Below are 20,086 nucleotides of genomic sequence, written 5' to 3'. Positions count from 1 at the left end.
AACACATGGCCAGAGTCTGTGCAGAAAGAGTTGGATAGCTATGTGCACAACATCAACCTGGAATCTGGGAGTATGTGTAGAAAGAGTTAGTGTTAACAAACATTCCCTCCACAGGTATACCAGGTAAGAGGTGTATACTGCAGGTAAAACCAGTTCATGTGTAACGATGATGACAGCCATATCACTGTCCAAACTAAGGCTATAGGATAGTGTAGTAAGACTTGTAAGGTACAGATAACAGCACTGACTAGGAAAGTAATGTGGACTACGGGAATATACTAGTTGTTAATTGACATCTTTCTCTCCCCACCACCATATTTCCAACAATAATCAATATGTCCACCCCAACTGGTATGTAATGACACCTATGTTCTGATAATGCCCAAATTGTTTGATAAATATTTTAATTGTTCCCATGCATGTGCTATATTGAATTATTCCAACATTGGTGGCATGGTGCCATCAATGTACCTGTATGCTGTTCTTATTACCACTGTGGTCCCATATATGCATGTGTTCTGTTTGCTATGCAACTGTTTCATAGCTGTTATACCTAATCCTGGAATATGTTGACTATTACTAACCCACATATGATGATGAAATCTAAACACTATGCACGTTTGGAAAGGCCAGTCCCAGCTGAACCACCTGTCCCACCTCAGCTGGCCATGGCATCAGGCACCAGCATGTCTGGGGCCCAACCCGGTACCTCCCTGTCCATTGGTCCTGAACCACCTTTGGGTGGAGCTGCATCAGGGGGTGGGGCTCTGCCCTCCTGGGGGCAGACGCAGACAGGTATCTGTCACCCGTCACCAGGTTGGGGTTGTGGTGCTTTGAGAGATCAAGCAGCAGCTTGGTGATCTTCTACACCAGCTCGAGGGCCGCATGTAGCAACTAGAGTGTCAGTTGGCTCTGTAACTCAGCCCCCAGCACAGCCAACATCGGGGCTGTGAAGGTGCAGTGGTGACTGCCCATGGGTGGGGACCTCAGTCCCACTGTTTCCATTAGGGGGCTCATGGGCTTCCGATTTCCCAAAACCACTCCCCATCAAGGTGTTTACCACCAACATGTGTCAAATACCACCCCTGTATGCTTCTTGTTTGTCTTGTCTGTTAACTTAACCAACCTACCTCCCCAAATGTACCTACTACCCCTCCCCAACATCCCACACTCACCTGAAAAAAAAAAAAGTGCAATCTGTCCCCCCCAAAAAATCTCACCCCATACATAGCTGTCCATTTCGCACAAGCGTCCACTGGACACATTTAATCCAGTCTAACTGGCATCACAACTTATTATTGTTGTCCTCACCCCCTACCAGGGGTTTGAGTGTCCAAATCTACCTCCAAATTCAGTAAATATGCACAGATGTTGCTGTAGAAGAAATGGGCAGCTATGGACTTTCCCTACATCCTTCTTGCACATCCCTGGCTATTTTCCCTACTGTCTTTCCCTCTTTGTGTCCCTTTTTTCACACCTTCCTATCAACCCCTTTTTCTTTTCTTTTAAAGAAATTAGCATGGAGGCAAGTGGGAATAAGCACTTTTAAGCAACAGTAAGCGGGTTTAAGCCTGTTTGCATGGGAGTAAGCAATGCCTACACTGGTTAAGCAAATTAGACACTAACTGTGTATAAGAAACTGTAACTGGAAGTTAGCCATGCTTACCTCCACAGAAACCCGCGCAAAACCGCTTACAACTGCTCAAAAGTGCCCTAATAACTCTGTATCCAAAGGCCCTTTTTCTGCCCAGCAACAAAATAAACAGCCTCTTTAAGGCTCAAACCAGGACCCTGCACATTATAGACAAAGTCCTTTACCACTAAGCCATGTCAGCTATACATAGCCCTGATGTATTCACAAACATATCATCCAGCCCAGTCACTCAACAGTACAGAGAATGTATTCCAACATGTTGATGTGTGTGTGTGTGTGTGTGTGTGTGTGTGTGTGTGTGTGTGTGTGTGTGTGTGTGTGTGTGTGTGTGTGTGTGTGTAACTATATTAATATCTAAACAGCTGCAACATATATATATATATATATATATATATATATATTTATTTATATATATGTAAACATATATACATACAAATGCATACATCAATAGATATATATGTCTACATCTATATTTCTATATCACATATATGCAAGCAGATATATATCTATGTAGGCATATATGAACATAGTTTTATTTATGTAAGCAGATATATACGGGCATACAGCTGTAGATAACAATGGGAACATAACAAAAACATATATGTCCACATGCACCGTTAATGGGGTTGAGAGGCCCCAAACAACATACGTCTTGTATGAATAGGTATAACCCCGCACAGCCAAATATGTCTGCCCTACAATACACTACCAGGTGTTGCAGATCCCACAAACAGGACCTGACATGGCATGGTTACAAGATGTTAACAGTACTCCATCCCACCTGTATGATGTCAGGCTGGTATCGGTAACATATCAAGCAATACAGTCTGGCTCCCATAGGTAATGTACAATGTGGAAGCTATCAACATTACTAGGATACATATACACAGACACATATATGCAGATACATATAGATATATATATATATATATATATATATATATATATATATATATATCTATATATATATATATATATATATATATATATATATATATATATATATATGGGTTCATGTTAGAACGTCGACAACTGACTATATCGACAAGTAGCCCTGCAGCACGAAATAAACGAAACCTCAAAGCATCGAAATTTCAACTAACCGACACTCCATCGACAGCTACACCAACATGCATTATTACAGGTAAGGTATTAACATATGTGAGGTAGGGGATGTATTTATAAACTTATGTCACTTAGTCTGACATTATAACTACATCCCCCACTCAACATATGTTAATACCCGTTACCTGTAATATAGGATGTGGGTGTAGCGCGTTGTTGGTAAAGTGGATTGTCGGTGAAGTCGTCTCGATGGAGTAAGTGTTGGTTATTTGAAATTTCGATGCTTTGAGGTTTTGTTTATTTCGTGCTGCAGGGCTACTTGTCGATATAGTCAGTTGTCGACGTTCTAACATGAACCCATATAGATATATATATATATATATATATATATATAATTGAGGCTGTGGATTCCAGTCCTGGGGGGGTGATATTAGAAGCTACACTGAGTACAGAGAGATGAATTGGGTCATCATTTTACAGGCAGATAGAGGTAGAGGGTTAAATGAGAGGGTTTCTATTAAACCTGCCCTGAATAGAAGGAGGTTACATAAATAATACTCCTTCTTTTTTTTTATTGTTTTTATGTATTGGCATCATGTAGATATTTTTAGAGCCATGTTTATGTTCATATATATATATATATATATATATATATATATATATATATATATATATATATATTTGTATATTTAAGTTTTTATTTATATTAGTTAGACTTTTATTAGTTAGAATGGTATAGTTGTAGTTATGTTGGGTTGTATCTTGAATTTTGTTCATTTACATAATTGATTGGGGTGGGTTCTTTTTGTATTTATTGTGATTCTCTGCCCAGGTGAATCTTTTGGTCTGAAGAAGATCCTAAGTGAAAGCGCTTACTGTTTATATACAATAAACCTGAGTTTTTATATCATACCAGCACTGGTTTTTTGCTTGAATTGACACCTGCTGCTGCTTTTCGCTGCTGCTCTTAATGGACTGGTCTTTGCTACTGTTCTTGGCTACTGCTTGTGTGGCATGGTAACTCTGTGGAATAGTTGCTAATTCAGTCATTTTTGTATTTATTACCACAGAGATTTTACCCCCTGGTGTGCTGGTTACTTTGTTACTTTATATATATATATATATATATATATATATATATATATATATATATATATATATATATATATATATATATATATATATAGACAGATATGTGACTACACGTACACATGCAAAGATATGTACAGTAAGATACATATGTAGAACGTGCACACAATATGGAACAGCCACTATGCCTACAGTTAACACCTTAACAGATAGACACTGTATGAGCCACCCATACAAATGACAATTTTTGCCTGCAACATATACCCACAGACAGATCATAAAAAATAACACCACACACAGGTTTGCATAAATGGGAAACCTTTATTTGTGTACTATTACAGTTGTATATGTCATGTCATATAGCTGTTTAGACACTGACATCCATATAAACAGAGTAATACAACTGAGAAACAGTTATACTAATACAGAATTCTGGAAAGGTTTGGAAATGTTGCTGTCCAGTCTGAGCCCTTCAAATAGTACAATAGTAAAGAAAGACTGGGCCACAGGATACCAAACAATCAACAGTAAGTAATGCAGGTGCATAGTTCAGCAGCCTCTATCTACACTCTGTACACAATCACTAGGTGGTAAAGGTCCCAGTTGACACAATGGGATGCAACTGTTAGATAACATGGTATAACTGACACCATCACAAGCACACTGACAAACAGAACAGTCTGTATGGTAGGAGGCAGTAGGCCTGCATTAATCCAATTTATGTAATTTATTTAAATATAGGTGAATTGCATGGTAATGTACATCCAGAAACCTTAAGGCAGCTCCCCCATGATACCCCCACATGTTCATAGGTTCATAGGTTCATAGGTAGGTACTAGGCTATTAGCCCTAGGGCCTATACAAGCCTAGCCAAAAATGTACCCTGGCTTTCGCCACCAAAGAAAATTATTTTCCTGTGCCCCTGTCAAGCAGAACCATGGAAGTGATCCTCGGGGTGAATTTCCTATTACCCATCCAATCATCAAGATTTTTCTTGAAGAGTGCTAATGAGGAGCTCTGTATGACATAGATAGGTAGTCTGTTCCAGAGTACAGGAAGTCTCTGGGACAGGAATCTATTACTCCAGCATGTTCTGTTTATTGTGGTGACAAGGTTTAGGTCCCTAGAGTGTGTAGCTCGGAGGGATTGGGATTTCTTTAAGTGGAGCATGTCCAACAGCTCTGGGTTTGACATAGCTTTGTTTGTTAGGCAGAGATTGCCTCTGAGTAGGCGATATGTGACGGAGTAAAGCTGGAGTTTTTTGAGACGGTCTGTGTAAGGCATCTGTTTGAGGCCAGTAATCCTCTTTGTGAGGTGTTTTTGCGGCCTTTCCAGTTGTTGCAGATGTCTTGTGAGGTGCATACCAAAAGGGGCGTTGTACTCTATAATGGGTCTAATGAGTGATGAGTAGAGGGGAACAATGACCTCTTTTTTTCCGGATGAGAAACCTTTTGTGATGAGGTGTGCCACGTAGAAGGATTTCCTGACTACTTTGGCGATGTGATTATCAAAGGAGAGACTACTGCCCACTTGTGTCCCTAGGTCTCTTATCACACTTTCGATGCTAAGTAGACTACCGCCTATGTGGTAGTTCATAGGTACATAATTTATACCAAAGGGGATGACAATGCACTTTTTGGCATTGAGCTTGAGACCATGTCTTTGACACCAGGCATCTGTCTCAGTGTGGCCCTTTTGTAGGATGTCCACATCATTATGAGTTTCAATTATGGCTCCTAGTTTGCAGTCATCTGCAAATTTAGTTAGCCAAAGACCTTCTGTGTTAGCCTGTACTTCAGAGAAGTAGATACCAAACAGGAGAGGACCCAAGACTGAACCCTGTGGTGCTCTACTTGTCACTGGTCTGAAGTCTGATTTGGAGTCTGCTACTTTCACAGTGTGGGTTCTTCCAGTAAGCCAGTTGGCAACCCATCTTGTGACATAGGGATTTATACCTAGTTTAGTGAGTTTATCTATAATTCCAGAGTGGGGTATGGTGTTGAACGCCTTGGCGAGATCTAGGCTGTGTGAACCACCTTACCCTCATCCATGGCTTTGGTGACTACTTCAAAGAAGTCTATCAGGTTTAGGAGACATGATCTGCCTTTTACAAACCCAAACTGTGTGGGGTCCAGAGTTTGGAGATCTCCAATGTTTTTATTTATGAGTTCCATGATGATACGTTCCATGGCCTTGCAGACGAGGCTCATCAGGCTAATGGGGCGGTAGTTCCCGGGGTCTGTTGTGGCTCCCCCTTTGTGGAGTGGGATAACTGTCACAGTGCACCATTCAATGGGCGCAAACTCTGAGGTGAGGCTATGATTGAACATGGTACATAGGTGGGGTGCCAGTTCATTCTGTAGTTCATGTAGAAGGCAGCCTGTGATGATGTCAGGTCCCATGGATGCTTTGTTCTTGGCTTTGGAGAGTGAAGGTTTTACCTGTGCAGCCGTGATTACAGGAACTTTGCATTCTTCCAGTATAAAGATGGGCCCTTTAGGGGGTGAGAGGGGGGTAAAGTTAGCACTGAACCTATCTGCCAGGATGCTGGCAATATCAGTTGGTTCTGTATATTTAGTGTCATTGTGCTGTAAATCAGAGCAGATCTGAGTGTTGCCATTGAGATTTTTAACATAGCTATAGAATGCTTTGTGGTTGTCTTTAGAATCAGTGACCATTTCGTTTTCATAACTAGCTTAGGAGGATTTTATGAGGGATCTTAGCTTCTTACTGAGGCTGACCAGGGAGTTCCTCCAATCGTGGGATTTTACTCTATTTTTCAACAATTTCTTTCTTCTGTTGTAGAGTTTGTTTATGGCAGAAAACCACCAGATCGGCTTCCTTTTTTTGGAGGATAGCATCTTGGTTCTGTTAGGGATAGCACAATCCATGCACTCGTGTAAGTGCTTATAAAGTGCATTTGTGTAGGATTCAGCAGTCGTACCTCTATTGTCCATCTGCATGGGTGTCATGAAGTTTGCCAATTCTATCTTAAGAAGCGTGAAGTTGGCTTTGGAGAAATTTTTTACGGTTGTTTTCCTAATGGGGGGTGGGAGCGGGATGTGGATGTCTAGGGTGATTAGCTTGTGGTTGGATCTGACCAACGAGGAGCTGACCTCTGCTGTGGAAACCAGTCACCCATGTTGGTGATGACCAGATCTAGGATATTGCTGCCTCTGGTGGGGGTGTGGATGAGTTGATCCAAAGCGTTGGAACTGATGATTTCCAAAAAACGTTGAGCAAAAGATTTGGTACATGAGTAGTTTTCCCAGTTAATGGTAGGGTAGTTGAAATCACCCATTATTAGAGTGTTGGGTTGTACCTTAATATTTTCCAGAATATCAAGAAAAGAGGAGTTTGAATCCTGGGGCATGGTGGGGGGTTTGTAGCAAGCTACAATCTGGATTGCGGTTTTGCCCAGAGTTAGTTGAACTTGGATAATCTCGGATGCATTATGCTAAGCAACTAGCTGGAGGTGTGGATATCCTTAAAGAATATGGACACGCCTCCACCTTTAGTGTTTCAGTCCGGGTTTGGTGGCCGAAAGGTGTGGTATGAATTATTGCCTGGTAATGCAGGGGTGCTCTCTGGATCTTTGAACCAGGTCTCTGTAACTACACAGATGTCAATGTTCTCCATTTTAAAGAGTGCCTCGAGTGAGTGCATTTTGAGGTTTAGACTTCTAGCATTGAGTAGCATTACCCTCAGATTTTGCTTGCTTGTACCTGTTACGGTGGTGAATTTGTCATTTGAACCTTGCCTAAAAAAGGCACTATAGGGGTGGCAAGAGCCTTTGCCAGTATCTGGAATCCCAAGGGCGACAGGTGCAGGCCATCTCTGGCAAAGCAGCGTTGTCTGGCGATCATATCATCCCAGGCAGACAGATACTGGATTCCCTTAGAATGACACCAAAAGCTTATCCAATTGTTAAAGTCAATCATTTTGTCCTTGTACTGTGATGTAATTCTGGGTGATAGCAGGATGCTACTCAGGGCTAGGGTCATACCGGCCTGGGCTACAAGATCAGAGAGCTCCTCCATGTCTGTTTTCATGTAGTCCAGGGAGGTATGTCTCAGGTCATTCACACCAACATGGACAATGACAGAGTCATATTTGTACTTGTTGTGGAGTGACCTGAGTGCATGCGTTATGTGGCGGATCCTGGCACCTGACAGGCAGCTGACAGTAACTTTTTCCTTGTTTAGCCTGGTGAGTGGAAAATCAGTGTGCCTGACTATAGAGTCACCTATGACAAGTGTGTTGGGTACGTTATGCCTTATGGGCTGTAGTTGGGTGGCACACTGAGTATGTGGACTATGTGTCATTTGGGTTGTGTTTGGGGGTGGAGGTTGCTTGCATTTCTACTTTGGAGGTCTCTGTTGTTTGGGCAGATTAGTACAGAGAGCCTCCGCGAATGTAGGTGTGTGTTTTGTGGTTCTTTGTGTGTGTTTTGGTGGTGTGGGTTTTGAGGGACTATGTGGTGAGTGTGGTGCAGTGCAAGTGTTTACCTTCCCCTCTTGACTGTCTAGGCCTGTCTTTGGTAAAGAGAGCTTTGCTTCCACTTTGGCTATATAAGTGCATCTCTCACAGGTCGTAGTGTTGGGTGGTAGGAGGAGAGGGTTGTCTGTGTACATGAGGCAATTGCTGCATTGTCTCAAGATGTCCAGATTCATCAGGTAGACAGGAGAAAACACCGGGAGCTGACCTTTAGACATGCCTGAATAGGTGCTTATTTATTAAGTACTAAAACATGTTTTCTTCTAGACAAGTGTGGAAAGTTGAGTGCTGTAGTAATTTGTAACTTATTTAGTGCTTACAATGAGTTCTGAACAAGTGCTGAGATCAAAGAAACAGATGAGTGCTAAAACTAAAAAGCTGGCTAGTTGCAAGGGAAATTTTGAAAAACAGACTTTTATGTCACCAGGAATAGTTTAACCCCAGTTAAGTGGGGGGGGGGGTCTTAGGAGCTCACAAACAGTCCTGGACACAGCAAATCCATATCTAAACTACCACAGGAAAGGGGGGAAGCAAGCTTAGAATTTTTTTTTCCAGTAAAGTGGAAATGGAGAAAGCTGAAACAGAAGTTAATTCAACGTTAAGAATCTGAGTGGGTTGGCCTTCACAAATGTTCTCTATTAGATTGAGTGTACTAATGACACTAGACTGGGAGGAGTGTCACAGATCAAATATACAGTATGGGCGGGCAACTGCAAAGCCACCAAGTATAAAAACACAACAAGTGGGTGGGTGGGAAAAATTACAGTTCCCAGCTGTAGCCACTAAATGAAAGTTTTAAACAGATCAAGGAGCAGACTAGAGAATGCTTTTAACAGACAAAAGTGCACATAAAGGTTCGGATAGAGCAATCACAAACAGAAAATACAACTCTCAGTATGAAAAAGCAGTTTACAGTTGAGTAATGTTAAAACAGTTTAAAATATTACATAAATGCAGTGAAACAATTAAAAAAAGCTTTATAACAGTGCAAAAATATAGTAGATCAACTGTATAGCACAATTATAAGCATTTCAGAAGTGCAATTCAGTGAAATAAGTGTAAGAAATAACTTAGCCTGCTCTTGGAATCTTAAGGAATTTCAACTTATGCAATGCAATTCAGAGCCTGACAATACAAGCAGAGCCTTTATAAGACAAAGAGTTTATATAGCAGTAAGAATGGAAGAGTTGGGAAGATCAGATTACTCCTCAGCCCCTGCTATTATGCAATCACTCGTACTGCAGAAGGTCATGAGGCCTTGTTACTCTCAATAATGAAGACAATCAGCAGAAAATGGCTGCCAGAAACACAAACAAAATTTCCAGCCTACACAACAGGCCTCTATCAAGATTTGCCACCTGAGCAGAACACAGAAACCTCATTTTAAAAGCCTAGAAAGAACACCCACAAACAGAAAATCCAAGTCTCAGTATGAAAAAGAAGTTTACAATTTAGTAATTTAAATAAAACAAAAATAATTATAGTAATGCACACTATTACAGTTCCTAGCTGTAGCCACTAAATGAAAGTTTTAAACAGATCAAGGAGCAGACTAGAGAATGCTTTTAACAGACAAAAATGCACATACAAGTTTGGATACAGCAATCACAAACAGAAAATACAACTCTCAGTATGAAAAAGCAGTTTACAGTTAAGTAATGTTAAAACAGTTTAAAACAGTACATAAATGCAGTGAAACAATAAAAAAGCTTTATAACAGTGCAAAAATATAGTAGATCAACTGTATAGCACAATTATAAGCATTTCAGAAGTGCAATTCAGTGAAATAAGTGTAAGAAATAACTTAGCCTGCTCTTGAAATCTTAAGGAATTTCCACTTATGCAATGCAATCCAGAGCCTGACAATACAAGCTGTAACAGCCTAAGTTAGTTATGATGTATCCCCCCTATACTAAATAATACAGGGCCATATACCACTGTTAAATACACTGGCCTCTGGAGTGCATAAGGGCACACATGTATTGTGTAGGTAAAACCCACAAATATTTAGCCCCAGCCTCATACACTCAAGTCACTCCACAACAACTACAAATATGACTCTGTCATTGTCCATGTTGGTGTGAATGACCCGAGACGTACTTCCCTGGACTACATGAAAAGAGACAAGGAGGAACTCTCTGATCTTGTAGCCCAGGCCAGTATGACCCTAGCCCTGAGTAGCATCCTGCCATTACCCAGAATGACACCACAGTACAAGGACAAAATGATTGACTTTAACAATTGGGTAAGCTTCTGGTGTCATTCTAAGGGAATCCAGTATCTGTCTGCCTGGGATGACATGATTGACAGACCACGCTGCTTTGCCAGAGATGGTCTGCACCTGTCGCCCTTGGGATTCCGGATACTGGCAAAGGCTCTTGCCACCACTATAGTGCCTTTTTTAGGCAAGGTTCAAATGACAAATTCACCACCATAACAGGTACAAGCAAGCAAAATCTGAGGATAATGCTACTCAATGCTAGAAGTCTAAACCTTAAAATTCACTCATTCAAGGCACTCCTTAAAATGGAGAACATTGACATCTGTGCAGTGACAGAGACCTGGTTCAAAGCTCCAGAGAGCACCCCTGCATTACCAGGCTATAATTCATACTACACCTTTCCGCCACCAAACCCGGACCGAAACACTAAAAGCGGAGGCATGTCCATATTCTTTAAGGATATTCACACCTCCAAGCTAGTTGCTCAGCATAATGCATCCGAGATTATCCAAGTTCAACTAACTCTGGGCAAAACCACAATCCAGATTGTAGCTTGCTACAGACCCCCCACCATGCCCCATGAATTCCCACTCCTCTTTTCTTGATACACTGGAAAATATTAGGGTACAACCCAACACTCTAATAATGGGTGATTTCAACTACCCTACCATTAACTGGGAAAAATACTCATGTACCAACTCTTTTGCTCAACGTTTTCTGGAAATCATCAATTCCAATGCTTTGGATCAACTTATCCACACCCCCACCAGAGGCAGCAATATCCTAGACCTGGTCATCACCAACATGGTTCCACACCAGAGGTCAGCTCCTTGTTGGTCGGATCCGACCACAAGCCAATCACCCTAGACATCCACATCCCGCTCCCACTCCCATTAGGAAAACAACCGTAAAAAATTTCTCCAAAGCCAACTTCATGCTTCTTAAGACAGAAGTGGCAAACTTCATGACACCCATGCAGATGGACAATAGAGGTACGACTGCTGAATCCTACACAAATGCACTTTATAAGTACTTACACGAGTGCATGGATCATGCTATCCCTAACAGAACCAAGATGCTATCCTCCAAAAAAGGAAAGCCGATCTGGTGGTTTTCTGCCATAAACAAACTCTACAACAGAAGAAAGAAACTGTTGCAAAAAAAGAGTAAAATCCCATGATTGGAGGAACTCCCTGGTCAGCCTCAGTAAGAAGCTGAGATCCCTCATAAAATCCTCCTAAGCTAGTTATGAAAACAAAATTGCCACTGATTCTAAAAACAACCACAAAGAATTCTATAGCTATGTCAAAAATCTCAATGGCAACGCTCAGATCTGCTCTGAGTTTCAGCACAATGACACTAAATCTACAGAACCAACTGCTATTGCCAACATCCTGGCAGATAGGTTCAGTGCTAACTTTACCCCCCTCTCACCCCCTAAAGGGCCCATCTTTATTCTGGAAGAATGCAAAGTTCCTGTAATCACAGCTGCACAGGTAAAAACTTCACTCTCCAAAGCCAAGAACACAGCATCCATGGGACCTGACAACATCCCAGGCTGCCTTCTACATGAACTACAGAATGAACTGGCACCCCACCTAAGTACCATGTTCAGTCATAGCCTCACCTCAGGCTTTGTCCCCATTGAATGGCACACCATGACAGTTATCCCACTCCACAAAGGGGGGACCACAACAGACCCCGGGAACTACCGCCCCATTAGCCTGACGAGCCTCGTCTGCAAGGCCATGGAATGTATCATTATGGAACTCATAAACAAAGACATTGGAGATCTCCAAACCCTGGACCCCACACAGTTTGGGTTTGTAAAAAGCAGATCATGTCTCCTAAACCTGATAGACTTCTTTGAAGTAATCACCAAAGCCATAGATGAGGGTAAGTTGGTTCACACAGCCTATCTAGATCTCGCCAAGGCATTTGACACCATCCCCCACTCTGGAATTATAGATAAACTCACTAAACTAGGTATAAATCCCTATGTCACAAGATGGGTTGCCAACTGGCTTACTGAAAGAACCCACACTGTGAAAGTAGCAGACTCCAAATCAGACTTCAGACCAGTGACAAGTGGAGTTCCACAGGATTCAGTCCTGGGTCCTCTCCAGTTTGGTATCTACTTCGCTGAAGTACAGACTAACATAGATGGTCTTTGGCTAACTAAATTCACAGATGACTGCAAACTAGGAGCCATAATTGAAACTCCTAATGATGTGGATATCCTACAAAAGGGCCTCACTGAGACAGATGCCTGGTGTCAAAGACATGGTCTCAAGCTTAATGCCAAAAAGTGCATTGTCATCCCCTTTGGTAAAAATTCTGTACCCATGAACTACCACATAGGCGGTAGTCTACTTAACACTGAAAGTGTGATAAGAGACCTTGGGACACAGGTGGACAATAGTCTCTCCTTTGATAAGCACATTACCAAAGTAGTCAGGAAATCCTTTTACGTGGCTCACCTCATCACAAAAGGTTTCTCATCCAGAAAAAAAGAGGTCATTGTTCCCCTCTTCTCATCACTCATTAGACCCATTATAGAGTATAATGCCCCTTTTGGTATGTACCTCACAAGACATCTACAACAACTGGAAAGGCCGCAAAAATACCTCACAAAGAGGATTACTGGCCTCAAACAGATGCCTTACGCAGACCGTCTCAAAAAACTCCAGCTTTACCCCATTGCATATCACCTACTCAGAGGTGATCTCTGCCTAACATACAAAGCTATGTCAAACCCAGAGCTGATGGACATACTCCACTTAAAGAAATCCCAATCCCTCCGAGCTACACACTCTAGGGACCTAAATCTTGTCACCACAATAAACAGAACATGCTGGAGGGATAGATTCCTGTCCCAGAGACTTCCCATACTCTGGAACAGACTACCTATCTATGTCAAACAGAGCTTCTCATTAGCACTCTTCAAGAAAAATCTTGATGATTGGATGGGTAATAGGAAATTCACCCCAGGGATCACTTCTGTGGTTCTGCTAGACAGGGGCACAGGAAAATAATTTTCTTGGGTGGCGAAAGCCAGGGTATATTTTTGGCTAGGCTTGTATAGGCCCTAGGGCCAATAGCCTAGTACCTACCTATGAACCTATGAACCTATGTGTGGGGGATACAACAGCAGTGGACTGATGGCAGGAATGGCAGTGTGACATACTCTCAGCCCACTACAGAACAACTCCTGACTGCATGTCATATGTGCAAAGCTTGGTATATAGGTGGAGGACAGTGGCTGGCCCATATGTGGAAAACTGTTGTCATACACTGAGCACATCGCTGGTGTCACAGGATAGTCTGCAACATACCCTTAGTCAGGGATTTGAGAATATCAGATGTGCAGCAATCCCAAAGCAGCCATACCACTGGCATATATGGAAATATAGTGGCCCTGGCAATGGCATGCAGGTGAATAGTCTGTAACAGGCCAGCAATGATAGTATCCACACAGGGAACATGGCTATTGCAGAAAGTATGGTGCAATACCATATCTGTCCCACTGGTAGGTTTGCTGTAGCCATACCTAATGAGTTGTGTGTACAGTTTGTTGAAGCTGATATGGCTGGGGGGATGACAGAGATGTGCATTACAAACTGTTGTAACCTTGCTGTATGTGGTGCTCAGACCTGTTTCCATCTTTATCTCTTTCAGCCAAGATGTCACATGCATGCTTGCCCACCTATTCAACAGCACAGAATGATGTGCTTATATCATACCTGATCCAACACTACTTAGTGCTGTTTGGCAGGGCTGCTCATAAACTGCAGGAGTAGACCACCCTGTGGAATGACCTAATCCACAGGATCAATTATGTCAGACTGCACAACTGCAGGCATGAGCAGGCCCGGCATCATTGTACTGACCTGCTTCACAATGCCCATTGGCATGTTGCTGCAGTCCAGGAGAATCGCCTCGCCATGGGGGGCCATGCCATCCATCTCCCCGACACGTGTGGAAGAGCTCCTGGCCAGCCTCGTGGCACCTGCCTGTCCAACCAGACACCAACCACTGGAAACCTTTGTGGAGGTGGTTGGCACCCACACACTGGCCAGAGAGCATGCAGGTAAGGACACAGGGCACACCAGTAGACCACTGTTGTGTGCACATCCACATTGGCACAGGTAGATCATGCATATATGACATGTCATAGATATAGTGTGTTGCTGCATTGTAGTGATAAACAGATGTCCAGATGTAGTAGTATTGTGGAAATATACCATTGATGTATTGTAATACTGCACCCACCCTGTAGCACTGCCACAGGTGTGGTTATTGACATTGTATCTCACACACTCTTATGTAGGTGCCTCTGTGATACCACCAAGGCAGCAGCCTGTAGATGGTGAGTATGGCTTATGTAGATGCTTGCCAACACACCGAGCATGTAATGGCGATGGTATATTCCATACACGCATCTAACACACCTATCCTGAATACATGCTGTACATGTGCATGCATTGTTGGTGTGAAAAGCACGGCGTGACACAGTGGTGGCCATGATGGGGTATTGGAAAGGTATGTCAGACACCTGCATGATATCTAACATCCTGTCATTGTGGAATGTGTCTACAGGGAGTAACATAATGGTGGGAGACATAGCCCACAGTAGGGACATATTCGGACCAACACCCATATACAGTGCAACACCAGTGTATATACCTGTAGGACAATGGCAACTGCTGCAGAGATACACTATGGCATAACACATTACAGTAGTCCACATTATCAGCTGAGTCTAGGCTGTAACATGTGGTGTTCAGTGTATGGGACACTGCAAAGTGACACACATGTGTATGACATATGTGTCATGCATCTGCATAAAAGCTGAAGGAGGGGGGTGGTGTCAGCATGACACATGAGTGCACTGCAGCAGGGATCCTAAGGATGCTAGGAATGGCTCTATCTGCACATAGCCAGCTTCAGGACCTGTGGTAGCCATAACCCTACCTCCCACAGCAATAATAGTGACGTCAGTGTGTGAACACCATGGGATGTGCACATGAGTAAACCTTGAAATCATGCAGAATATGTGGACATGTGTAGGGCAGGCTGAACATACACTGGCAAATGCAGATGGCTCATGCTGGTATACCTCTGCCAGGAGTAGTGACTGCTGTAGTACACACAACAAGAGGAGCGATAAACCATCATGGTAAGGGTGTGCACACTTATGCCCACACGGTGTGTATGCATCATGGTCAGCAGCCGCACACCTAACATAATCTGTACACACTGCATGTGAAAGTACAGGACATATGTCACATATTGGGCTCATGTACTGCTAAGATATGCGGTGATTTGGTCCCATGGCAGATCAAGGATGGGTGCGTTGAATCAATAAAGATGTGTACACCTCCCATAGCCATGGTATGTTCTGATGGTTGTCAATGTAAGAGTATTGTATTGGTCATACATGGTCCACTGATGTTGCGAGCTATAAATCAGGCATCAGGCATTTACCAATGACAACTGTCCACATATCATCCCAGGTATGCGTTGCTGAAAAATATAGGGGCTGTGAGCATTAAAACTGACATAACTGACACAGTACTACACATTCTGGAATGGGTTGTACACCTGTGAGGTGTGGTGTACAGTACATGGCAGGGTGCAGAACAGGTGCACAACAATACTGTGTACATGGGTGCAGTGGTATCCAGGGGAAGGGGCATCACCTAGTGACACAACACATGCATCACACACATGTATACTGTTGCTAGTATGGAATGACTATAGCTGAACTGCATGCTGTTCTGTACTATATGATCTGCATGTATCCCAGCTGGATATCCCTGCCATGTGCACATCTGCACAGGGACTGACGGTCATCGGCTTGACAAGTAGCTATGCAGTATCATGAATGTGTTGACAGATAGAAGTCTCACAATATGTATGCCATAACTACATGTTGGATGCCCTCACTAACATGTGCTGTACAGACGGTAGTCTACAGTTACATTCCACCTGATGGATCATTACCCAGTAAGGGGTATATACTGTGACACAGCTCACACACCATGGATACAACAGGGAGGCCTCAGTGTCCAGCCATGCCCACAGGTGTGCCTGTTGTCAGTACTACATTACGCATTCTGCTTTTGCTTGGGTTAGCACTGTCAGAAGTAGTGCTGCCATGATACACTACATGCCAGTGTGACAGCACATACCCTGGGCTACTACACCTGTATGCTACACTTTCACATAGATAACAGTGCTGTACAGGCCTCATCTATGTCTGAATCCCACACTTGACACTCACACCCCTTGTTACTGTAATGACAGCACATAGGTGCATGTATTGTACATGGCATTACATACATTTATTACAGGTTATCAGACTGGGTGGTGTGTCCTGGTTACCAGGGCTAAGCTATGCTTAGCAAGTATCAACATTGCTGCAATATAACAGCTAAGCTGATTTGCACACTGGTAAGCACTGTCTACACTGTGTAAGTGCCCGTACGTTTACCCATAGCTCAGTACTGCTTAGCTTTACTCAAACCCACGCAAACCCACTGAAAGCAGCACAAAACTGCCTTAACCACTGTGTATCCGACAGCCCTTGTTCTGCCCAGCAAAAAAAAAAAAAAAAAAAAAAACAACCCTTGCAAGACTTGAACCCAGGACCCTATACACTGAAGTCACAGCACTTTACCACTATGCTATGATCACTGTGAAGACAGCTGCTGTTTTACCAACAGAGCTGTCAATATTCATATTGAGTAGTATTGAACAATTGCCTTTAGTTCCTAAAATGTGTAGTCTTTGTTATTAATATGACTGTTGCATCACATATGCTGTTTTATCATAATGTGCACATAGCAGATACAAATGGTGAGATACATCTGAGAGGGTGTACACAACCGTGAGGTTTACTTATGACAGGAATATGGTTGTATACATATAATAGGTCTATATATGTCTACATGTACATACACATGTATACTCATACATATGTCTGTATACACATCTGTATAGTGCTACATATATATGGCCATGTGTACATCTCTTCATATGTACACACACACACACACACACACACACATATATATATATATATATATATATATATATACGGTAGTAAAAAAGCAAACAAACTGGTGCAAAAAACTGGAAAACAGCAACCTTGTAGCCGGAAAGCCAACTCTAACCAAAGGAATTGAGAATTCAAAGTAACTTCTTTAACGCAAAAGTTTTTATTCTTAAAAAATAGCGTTTTCGCCGTGGCTCCTGCCTCAGCTTCATCAGAAGAAAATACAAATGGAAACAGCTAACAAAAACATTTAAATACTCTCGTAGAGGAAGTGACAAAACAAACCTAATCATGTGAGCTTAATTAAAAACAGTTACATAATTAAAAACAAACCAATAAGTACTTAACAAAAACTGTTTGTACTAAAATTAAGAATACATTCATTGTATATTGTAAAAATGTACTTTTAGTAATATAAAACCATTTTTCAAAAGAACCTATCAGTATTACTACACAAGAAGTCAGTAACATACTGTTCTTAAAGAAGAAGTCTGAAACGTTTACCTAAAATAACTTTTCAGCTTCAATATACATGAAATATTGCAATTCTCATTTAGGCCAACAGGTCTAAATGCATCTAGATTCAACTGCCAAGCTAATTCAGTACATTCAAGAATGGTTTCAACAGGACCACCCCTAATGTTAAAAGGTACCTGGTCAATACCCATAAATCTAAATGAGTGCCCTGGGTTATTATGTACATGTTTTGCTAAAGCATTCTCCAGCAGTGGTTTTTTTATTGCGTAAAGGTGTTGGTAAACTCTTTCTTTTAATTTGCGATTCGTTTTTCCTATATAAAACGATGGGCAACAATTGCACAAAGCAATGTAGACCACCGATTTAGATTCGCAAGATATCCTATGGTTTATCTGGTACCTTATATTTCTAACAAAGAAAGAGTTACCTGTCGTTATAACTTTACACATATTACAATGGCCGCATTTAAATGAGCCTCTAGTCCTTGCTGTGACATGGGAATGTGATGTTCGTTGTAATATTTCTTTTAAATTATTACTTCTTCTGTATATAACAAAAGGACGTTCCCCTAACTTCTCAATAAGGTTAACTGAATTAATGACCAATGGCCAGTTTTTTAAAAATATTGCCCAAATATCATTGGAATTTAGATTATATTGAGTAATAAAACTCAAAGAAAAATTCCTAAAGGTAGAGGAAACATTTTGATTTGTTGATTGATTGGCAGTAGCAAATTGGGCATCAATACCTTGATTCAACAAAGGTTTGTATATACCACTAACTCTCTTGGAATCAACCTCTAAAATGAGGTTGTTTAGAAGCTCAATAGGATAACCTCGGTTTAAAAATAAATCCTTAAGGAACTGACACTCAGTTCTAAAGTCACTTAAAGTACTACACATCCTTCCTGCACGTACAAGCTGACCCTTAACTATGGATTTTTTCTGTTTGGGTGGATGTAAGCTAGTGTAGTGCAGGAAGGAGTTGCAGTACGTTGGCTTCCTAAAAATCTTTGAAGAATATACTCCTTCAGTAAAGTCTTTCGTTAGTCTCACATCTAAATAGTCTGTTTCAACAGTGGAGAAATTAAATGTAAATTTTAACCAATCCGTAGTGTTGTTTATGTAATCAACAAAGACTGTGCCTCGGTTCTGTTCCTTTAAACAGGATAAATATATCATCCAAGAATCTAGTGTAGTATTTTATGTTCTGCATTATAGATTCATTGGATAGAATAAACTGCTTTTCCCAAAAAGCGACAAACAAGTTAGCTACGCCCCACAGGGGCGAGCCCATGGCTATTCCACATTTCTGTAAGTAGTATTTCTGGTCGAATACAAAAAAGTTAGAAGACAGTACTATGCTTAAGAGCTCAGTGATTATGTATATCTCCTCCTGTGGAGCGTTTAAACTTTCCATCAAAAGTTGTAACCATTCCACTGCTTCATCATGTGGAATAGATGTGTATAAATCCGCGACATCAACAGTTAGAAAGTTCAACTCAGGGTTGAAGTCAATACTGTTGATGTCACGGAGAAAGGACCAAGAGTCCTTGCAGATTGTGGAAATTTTTTTCACATATTTTGATAAAATGTTGTCTATTAATTTCGAACAAGGGTAGGTCATAGAAGACCTACCGTCTATTAATGCCGTCTATTAATGCCTCATGGGGGTATATATGTATATATAGATATATATATATAGGTATACGTATATGTATATATAGATATATGTCTATATAGCTATATATGTATATGCATCCTATGTGTACAGATATGCCTAGCTATGTTGGTAGATATGTATGTAGATATCTATAACTATATGTGCATGCATATCTATTCTGATATACTTATTGTCAATATAGATGTAGATATCCATGCATATATGTGCATATGTATCTTTATATATCTGGGTGTTTATATGTGTATATATATATATATATATATATATATATATATATATATATATATATGTACATATGTACAAATCCATCGTATATGTTGGTATGTATATGTGCATATAT

The sequence above is a fragment of the Protopterus annectens genome, chromosome 5.part0 (assembly GCF_019279795.1).
Source record: "Protopterus annectens isolate FY-2018-M chromosome 5.part0, PAN1.0, whole genome shotgun sequence".
NCBI lineage: Eukaryota > Metazoa > Chordata > Ceratodontiformes > Protopteridae > Protopterus > Protopterus annectens.
Note: the sequence above shows the minus strand (reverse complement) of the source record.